General features: G+C 40.6%; 1 protein-coding gene across 11 annotated transcripts in view; it reads left to right on the top strand.

The window, feature by feature from the left end:
• BACH2 (BTB domain and CNC homolog 2) overlaps positions 1–8,876 on the top strand; it is a 361,249-nt gene that overhangs the window by 71,307 nt on the left and 281,066 nt on the right. The window lies entirely within an intron of this gene.

Here is an 8,876-nt window from a genome sequence, read left to right as displayed (position 1 = left end):
GGAGCACAGGAATTTTGCAGCGGGCAGCTAGACTGAGGAATGCCTTAGAGTCATTTGTGTATAAGGTAATGTCTAGTTTACTGAGCAGGGTGGAGCCAGGCTAGAGAGGCGCCTCCAACAGCTTGCCTCTATTTAAAAGAGGAAAGAGGTACGGGAAACTTAAAAAAAAAAAATTTTTTTTTTTTTAAAGAAACACCCACCAAACAAAGACCACACTGTTGACAGCATTGGGTTCCAGTAGCAGTAAACTACCAATGAGCTGGTTTAGAGAAAATGAGTTTTCGCTGTGATGTAATACAAGTTTGCTTTGTCCTGACGCCAGCATGACTGAGGAAGCAGGGGGGAGAAGAGGAAAATTGGAACAGGACTCTTAGTTAATGGTTTCCAGAGATTATTTAGCAGGACTTGAGTGGAAGGAGGAAAGGGGATATTGTAAGGAGAATTGCTGTGAGGTGTACCATAATTGCGGTAGGTAAAATAGAGTCATTACTATGGTTTCCTTGCTCAAGAAGAATTGAGCAATGATTTTGAAATGTCAAGGAAGGGATCAGTTTTCCCTGCCATAATATTAATTTTCCTCTAGCTTTGGGGGCATTAAGAAAAAAAAAAAGCCTGGTTCTTACATAGCAGTAAACAGTATTAACATTAGTGAATCAGTTTTGTTTACTGTTTATGCCACAGTCTTTAAAACATTCCATTAAAAAGTGGTTCCTGCTCACTCACAAAATTCTTTTTCTTCTTCAAATTTGCTTACATGGGATTTTTTTTTGCCCCCCTTCTTTTGCTGGAATAGAAGAGTTCATAAGTGAATAATGACTGAGTAACCTCAATGTACAATCTTCCATCAAATGCAATGAAAGTGTGCCAGGTAGAGGGAACTGTATGGAAATAAGGACAGAAAATTAGAAAGGAAAAGCATTTCAAAGTATGCACCATGTTTATTTCTTTTTTCTTTTTTTATTAGCACATTATAATTATTCATAATATTGGAATTTGTTGTTACATATTTGCACATGCACACAATATTACAATAAAATTTAGTCAATTTTGTCCCCCAGTACCTCCCTTTTCCTGCTGCACCATGATTATTTTCATTATGATGCATTTCTGCAATTCTTCATTTCTGCATTTATTTTGAACCCTACTCTGCTTTTTTTTTTTTTTTTTTTTTTGCTTTTTTTTTTTTTTAGCCACCCTAGAATGTAGGTTAACATCAACAAGGTTCCATTTAAAATACTTTTGTTAGGGGGCTGGGGATGTGGCTCAAGCGGTTGTGCGCTCGCCTGGCATGCGTGCGGCCGAAGTTCAATCCTCAGCACCATATACAACAAAGATGTTGTGTCTGCCGAAATATTAAAATATTAAAATTCTCTCTCTCTTAAAAAAATAAATAAAATAAAATACTTTTGTTAGTATTTTAAATATTGAGACATTTTATCACTTTTTTCCAGAACTAGATATACTTAGGTTACCTGTATGGTTTCGGAAATCATAGAGCTTAGCTCATAAATTCCTTCTGCCAGTAGTCATCACTGAATGTTGATAGGAGGCATTCAGATCACACCTTGACCTGGAACAAACACAGCACTCTCTTGATGTTGCTGATAATATAATCTAACACTGAAGTCATACCACTTTTTCCCAGGCGACTAATGCTCTTACTCTGAGTAGTTAAGGAAGCTTTTATTTATTTTTCAGGAGGAGAGAACTGGTAAAATTTGTGGTTATTAATTGTCTGCATTTTGTTATCACCAGACTGCATGACATCAACATAAGTGTAAAGTTAATTGTGAGTCATCTTTGTTTTAAATCTACCCATATCCTTGAGTGTTCCCTTTCCAGCAAGGCTTCTTGTCTCAGCACTATTGACATTGATAATTCTTCTTTGGGGGGCCTCTGCCCACTAGATGCCAGTATCAACCTCCCCCAGCAGTAACAACCAAAAATGTGTCTTTATATTGCCAAATGTCCCCTGGGTGACAAAAATCACCCTGACTTAGAACTGCTCTACATTCTTATTTTGGTTTAGCAGTTCACTCTTTACTGAGTGAGCTGAGCATTCAGTTACTTCTGAGATTGAATTAAAGGATATAAAGTGATGCTTTGCCTTCTGCCTTTGTATGGTGTTGGGGTTTGAAAGCAGGGCCTGAAGCTTGTGGATTATGCTGAGCCGATGCTTTACCACTGAGATTGCAGCTCACAGGTAGACACCCATTCTTCTATTCTGTCATTTTACATAGGAATCCCAACTTAGGTGAAGTTTTCTAAAATGCAGGCAAGAGTATTTAAGGGAGACATTTTCCCTACCAGAAGACCTGGAGTTCTGTTTTTGTTAAAACAAAACAAAACTTTCTTAGAATTCTGACCTTAGCAGGTGGAATCCTTCAAGGCTGACTTGTAGAGCCTTTCCCAGAGCTACTCCAGAGGAAATAGCTGGACTGTCTAACCCTTGGGATGTTGACATTAGCAGCAAGGGAACTTCTCATTAGGGACCAGCCCAGAGAGCCCAGGCCCCAAGCTCAGCACCTTTGTGTGCAACCCTAGAAAGAGGGAAAGGAGGTGGCAGTGACGGTGCTTTCTTGGGCACAAAGCCGACATCCTCCCCATCACAGGGTGGCTGTGGTCTCAGAAGCTGGAACTCTCGTTAAGAAGGAATGTAGAGTTTTCCACAGCTAGGGCAGGCATAAATTTCCTCTGTTTGTTTTGTGAGGACTAGTGTGGACTGCTGTAATGAGATCAGAGGAGGCCCAAGGGACCCGGCCTTCAGGTCAGACGCTGCTGGCCAGCCGTTTTCTGTGGCTTGTCTCTTGGCTGCTGTTGGAGATTTCAGCCACTCCCTACAGACCCTGGCTGTGACATGGTGAGATGGTTGTATCTTTGTTTCATTTCATGCCGTCTTTGCCTCACTTACCCTATGAAATCAGCATGCAGCCATTCAATTATATTTTATGAAAAAATGAACATAAGGCAGATTCCTTTCCACAGAACTGAGGACAGACCTTGTCCTGTGAGAAAGTGCAGCCTTGGGCAGGAAGACAGCCTTCTTCCTGGAGCAGCAGCCTGGGTGGTTGCTATCATACTTTCTGAGGGTGCATTTCTTAAGGCCTAGACCACTTTCAAGTCCTTTTTTATAACCAGATGTCACTCTGCACTGAGGAAGAGTTAGAGATGAGTCACAACAATATAGCTTATGCTACAAAAAAGAAAAAAAAAAGGAAAAAGAAAAAGAAAAGAAAAAAAAGATATTTTCAGGTCTCTATGAGCTAAAAGAAGGAAAGGGAATTCCCAGGAATCAGAAGACAGAGATGTCACTGGCCTGACAGTGTTTTAGATCTGCTGTTGGCTCTAGAGGATATCCCACTCCACAGTGGGTCTGGAACTGGAGCTGAAAATACAGGGCCAAGCATTTGAATGTTGTGATATTTGTAGTAATGCCACCTGTGTGGTGGGAAAACTTTAGCTATTTTGACATAGAAACTGGTTTGAGAACACTGAGAGCCCTGGGCCCTGGTAGAAGCAAACACCAGATCCCTGTGCAGATGCTTAACAACCTATCATGAGGCATTCCCTCAGAAAGAATAAGCCTTACTCAGAGGAAGCTGGCAATGGAAAGCACAGAATCTGACTCTGGAGAAAGCAGAGGTCAACAGTGGATCCCCTGGATTGCTCCCACCACAGCTCATCCTGCTGGGTAGAGCTTTGTTATGGGGATTAATGAGGAACGAGGAATAAACCCACTTTACCAAGCAGATGATCTTCAGCTGTAAACTATGTCACCCATTAAGGTGATCTTCTCTCAATACAGCCCATCCTCCAGGTCTTCTTGAGAATAAATTCATAACTGGAAACCTTTTACTGAAAAGAGACCTGACTCCCCTCAGTTTATTGCTTCTTTTAGATTGGGCCATTCTGAAGTAACCACTAAGCTGTCTATTTCAGCTTCCCACCAAATCATAGGAAATGGGTTTGCCTGAATTTGCAGCAAACCTCCCGAGGAAGAGGGAAGCTGAAATTGCATAAGCATAAGATCAAAGAAACCTAGGTAGATCAGGCACATGGTTGGGAAACCTTTATCCTAGATGAATAAAATTAAACCTTGTCACTCCAAAGTGGTCAAATGGGTCAGGAGCTGCCTAGAGCTCTGGACTGCCCCCAAGGACACTCCTCATAGGGACATACATTATTGTCAGACATGAGATCAAGGTGTTCAGATTAAAACATGATTCTTCCTGTACTAGCAGGTTGATGGAATCTCTCATGTTTAACGTTTTTCTTCTGAGGCACAAAGAGAGTAATGCTCACAATTGTGTGCAGATAGTACTCCAAGCTAAAGTGGTGCCATTCTTTTCAGGACAAAAATCTTCAATATTTTATTCTTTTTTTTTTCATTTAGCCTCAAAAATATTTTGTGTAAAAGTGGTTAAGAAATATATATTGACATTAAAGTGTTAGGATAGAATGAATGGAAGGAAGTAAGCTCGACTGATACCAGATTACAGGAAGATCTTCCTAAACCTTAAAATTAAACTTGGCATACATTTAGTGCCTTCTGTATATAAGTCAGCAGAATAGATGCTGGGTATTTGGGTACTAAGTCAAAAAGACAAGTTTTCTTGAAATGCTTATAACCCAGAATGATGATTGAGAGGTGAGCACCTACCTGCAATTTAATGCCAAATGAGGATGTTGAATGTGGGTGGGGAGCAGCAGATTCTTCTCTTTATGTTATACCACCTGGTCTTCAAAACAATTTTGGGAAATGTAAAGAATTTTTCTCAACTTTAGGGAGGAAGCAACACAGACTCAGAGAGGGCCAGCAACTTACCACAATCACATGCCAAGGAGAGTTGATGTTCAGACTGACTGACTTGGCTCCCAGGCCTTGCTTTATATGCTTTCTTGGCTAGAAACTGCCACTGCATAACCTTCTAGGGGCCTGGGAGTGAGTTGTGAGATTTAAAGTTGTGAAGAATCCTCTGACTGACTCTCCAGGTCATTGACAGTAGAAGGTGCAAATTGGTCCACCACATCCAACCCCTGCAGGAGTTCCAAAGTGTTAATGTAAGTTTCCAACATTAAAAAAGCAAGTGTTTTATATACTGTTCAAATTTCCTGGCTTTCTTGAATATAGCAGCAGCTCTGGGCTATATTCAAGCCTCATTCTTGTTTTGCTGGGGATGGCACTGAATGGCAGACACAGTCTCTTCCCATCATCTCAGGCCTGGCTGTTCATCATCGTAATTCTTCTTGACACCTATTAGCATCTGACTTTGGGATTCCTGGTTAGATAGTCACCCAGGTAAAGGAAGCAGCTGGATCACGTAACCTCTTGTGGGGATTCTTCAGTCCTGTGCCTGTGACTTGCGATAGTCTTTAATTACTGGGAGATGGAATTGGCCTCTTATAGTGATGGCCCTGAAGCTAAACTTCAGTTATCCATATGATCTAACCATGGGAAAGCCCTAGCATGTGCACCAGAAGTGGTTTTGTGAAAGTCCCCGACACTCTTGGCCCTTTACTGCCTTTAATTCATCCTTTTCTGGCTCTTAGACCAGTTTATTTGTGTTCAAAGAAAAAAAAACCCTCTCATTTACTCTTTATTTAATCACAATTTCCTATTGAACCATAACATATATATTAGTTAAAATTCAGAATACTAATTTTCATATCACCTACCCTACCCTTGGGGAAGAAGGACTTTGATGAGTTGGTGGGAAGATGCTCTCATCCTTCGGGCTTAGGATGTGTGTTTTCTGTGTTGCGCTGTGCTGTGAAGGTAGAGCACAGGGGAGAAAGGCAGATGGCAGACATTGTCCAGCCTCTTGGGTCAGAACCATGTTGTGTTGCTTGCTGCCTCAGGGGTGGTGAGGACTCTGAGGTCCTGCAAGATCACAGCTTGTAACTTGGAGGATAGAGAAGGACTTGCAAGGAACTCCCCGGCGACTCTACCCTGGTTTTCTGCCTCTTTTTTTGGGGGGAAAAAAAAAGGAATGAGACAGTGACTTGGGACATGTGTGTTTGGGGTAGGAACTTGGGTCTGTTTGTTCCTTTGTCTTTGGGTCATTAATCCTAGCACCATGCCCCCTTATTGTGGAAGAAAGAGATTGAACTAGATTTCTATTTTAAAAAAAAAATGGCCTACATTTGTTTAGTCTTGGACAAGGATTCCAGTTGAAAGTTATCAGGAATTGACTTCTGAGTCAAGTGAATTATTCTAGACCTAAACATAGGATGGAGAAAATTGGGGATTTTTTCCCCTTACCTGTTCATATGATTCCCCAAGCTCCTAAATCCTAGATTTTTGAGCATTTCCTCTATACACTTCTTTGCCCTTTCTCTCCAAAGTTATTTGTTACTTCACTGCAAACCCTTGGATCTGGCATGAGTCCTCATGCTCCAGCCCTTTACTTAAGCTGCTGGCAGGAAGAGGAGGGACAGGAGTCCATTCCACAGACTGGTCTCGGGATATATTATGTCTTTTTAAAAGCCAGTGACCTTGACGTTGTGAAGAGTGACTTGCTGGGTATATCTCTTTGGAGTGCCTGGGCTACACAGCTTTGAGATATATTTTTTTTAAAAAGTACAGAATTAGCCTCTCAGGAGGGAGTGGGGAGTTGGAATGGAGAGAAAAGCCCACGCCATCATATTCCATTCTCTGTTGGCAATAAGTATCAGCTGCATTTGCAAGGGCAAGGCATGGCACACAAAGAAAACAGTCCTTGATACTTTTAAGCATCTCTTAGAGTCGGGAGGCTAGAATAAAGTTGGTGTATGTGATTCTCATCATACCTCTAAACCACCTGAGCAGTGATCCAGGTAAAACAGACTCTGTGGTAGGTGGAGGTTGATAGTAAATAAGTAGTGGTGAAACAGGTAGGCCCAGTCTTCTCTTTTCTCCAACTCCCACTTGCTAACGCCCAAGCCACGAGAGCATAGAACTCTAGAGACGCCAAAAGATGTGGAATTGTCACCAGGAGACTGAAGCTCTGGGTCTCTGTCGTAGCGAGGACCTGGCTGGTGAGGGGCACTTGGCCATATCACCAAAACTGTCTGTAGGTGTCTTTGTTTGTTTATCGATCTTTACTTTCCTCCTCTTGGTAAACCCTCCCATTCCCCTCTTTTCTCTTTTTGTCGTTCTTCTTTTGGTGCTGGAATTGAACCCAGCTCCTCATGCATACTGGCCATGCACTCTACCCACTGAACAACACCCTAAGCCCCTCTTGTCTTCTTATGCTCTCTCTTGACCTGCCTGCTTACCCATTCTTCTTCTATTTCTCTCAAAAGATGAATTACATTCCATTAACCTTTTAGAAACCTATGGTTGCCACAGGCTTCATTGCTCATTGAGCCAACACAATTAGGATCAACTGAGTAGAAGTCACATGTTGGCTTATAGGATTGGCTTTCTCAAGGTACCCTTTAAATGAAAGTGTGTTTCCTTTTTGTTCTGTACCCAAACTCCAACTTCTTAAAAGATTCAAAAGAAACATTGAAAAATAGAATAAAAACAAAACACCCTTATCTACCACGGCAACTCAGGGATCTTTTCCCTTGATGCTTTGTATTTAAGATGTAGACTGATTTATTAAGATGTTGATTTCTCTGTGCTTCTTCATAAACTAAATTGGCTACAAGACAACCAGGTTCTCTCTGTTTCAAAAGAGATGGAAAGTACTTGATAGAAGGAGGCCAGTCTTTCTGGTTGCTGTCCAGAAGCAAACTGACCCATTTTCTAAAACTGTCATCTGTTCTCTGAGGTGTTTTCTTTAATGGTAGTCTTTGTGGGGAATGTATGTTTTATTGGTGGCAGGGAAGGTTGGGTTTATCTTTCATTTGTGGTCTTTGTACTTGCTCCAATTCCATAGTACCTTGAAATGAAGTCACTTCTATCCCAGGGTCTTCTGCTTTTTACAGCAGGACCAGGAAGAACTTTTTAACCCCTCTGTGTCAGGTTAGGAAAACTACCACTCAGACTGACATCATACTAAATGAGAATATTAATTTTTTTTTCTGTAATTGTAGATGGACACAGTGACTTTATTTTATTTATTTATTTTTATGTGATGCTAAGGATCGAACCCAGTGACTCAGGCATTCGAGGTGAGTGCTCTACCACTGAGCCACAACCCCAGCCCATATTTAAGAGTATATTGTATGGTTTTGAATACTATACATCTGTTTAATAGTCTTAATAGTATTTTTTAAAAGATTTACAATCCAAGCATTAAATAATTTTTCTTTTTTTTGTAATAAAAACCCCAAAGATAATCAATGATTATCTTTGCAATGATTATCATTGTTTTTAAGATTCAGAGTTTAAAGTCTATATCATCCTAGGTTCTGTGAGTGAGAGCTAAGAAAAAAAAATTTAAAAAATCTATTCATAATATTTATTAAGAATATTCTAGGTGACTGATATTTTCCTCAAAGAAATTTTAGTCTGGTTTATAGACATATGTGAAAATGACAAGAGCATTTAGGTAAGGGACAGGGAGAGATCCATAATTAGTTTAGTGCAAACTGTGTTCTCAGGGAATGGGGACCGGTGGCACAGTTGGACCTGGGTGAGCCCCTGAGGGAAGCTGTGCTCAAGAATCCTCATTTGCTTGTTATTAGCTTCTTGTGCCCATTTCCTATGTTAATACCAATGTGAATATTCAAGCAGAATTGTGACATTGGGTGTCTGCAAGGCATTGGGACAGTTTTCCAGTTAAGTACCAGGCAGTAATGTTTAAATGGACAGATACATATATTAAGAAGAAGAAAACAGCATGTATAGAGTTCTGATTTAAAACTCAGAAATCCGTTGGCATCTGCTTCTGGAAATTCAAAGACTAAGTTATGTACTGATTTTTTTTTTAGTCCCTCTTAAATGA

This window comes from Spermophilus citellus (genome assembly GCF_964194105.1).
Source record: "Spermophilus citellus genome assembly, chromosome: 5".
In the NCBI taxonomy this organism is placed as follows: Eukaryota; Metazoa; Chordata; class Mammalia; order Rodentia; family Sciuridae; genus Spermophilus; species Spermophilus citellus.
The sequence above is the reverse complement of the archived record's forward strand: the minus strand, read 5'-3'. Positions and strand labels throughout refer to the sequence as shown.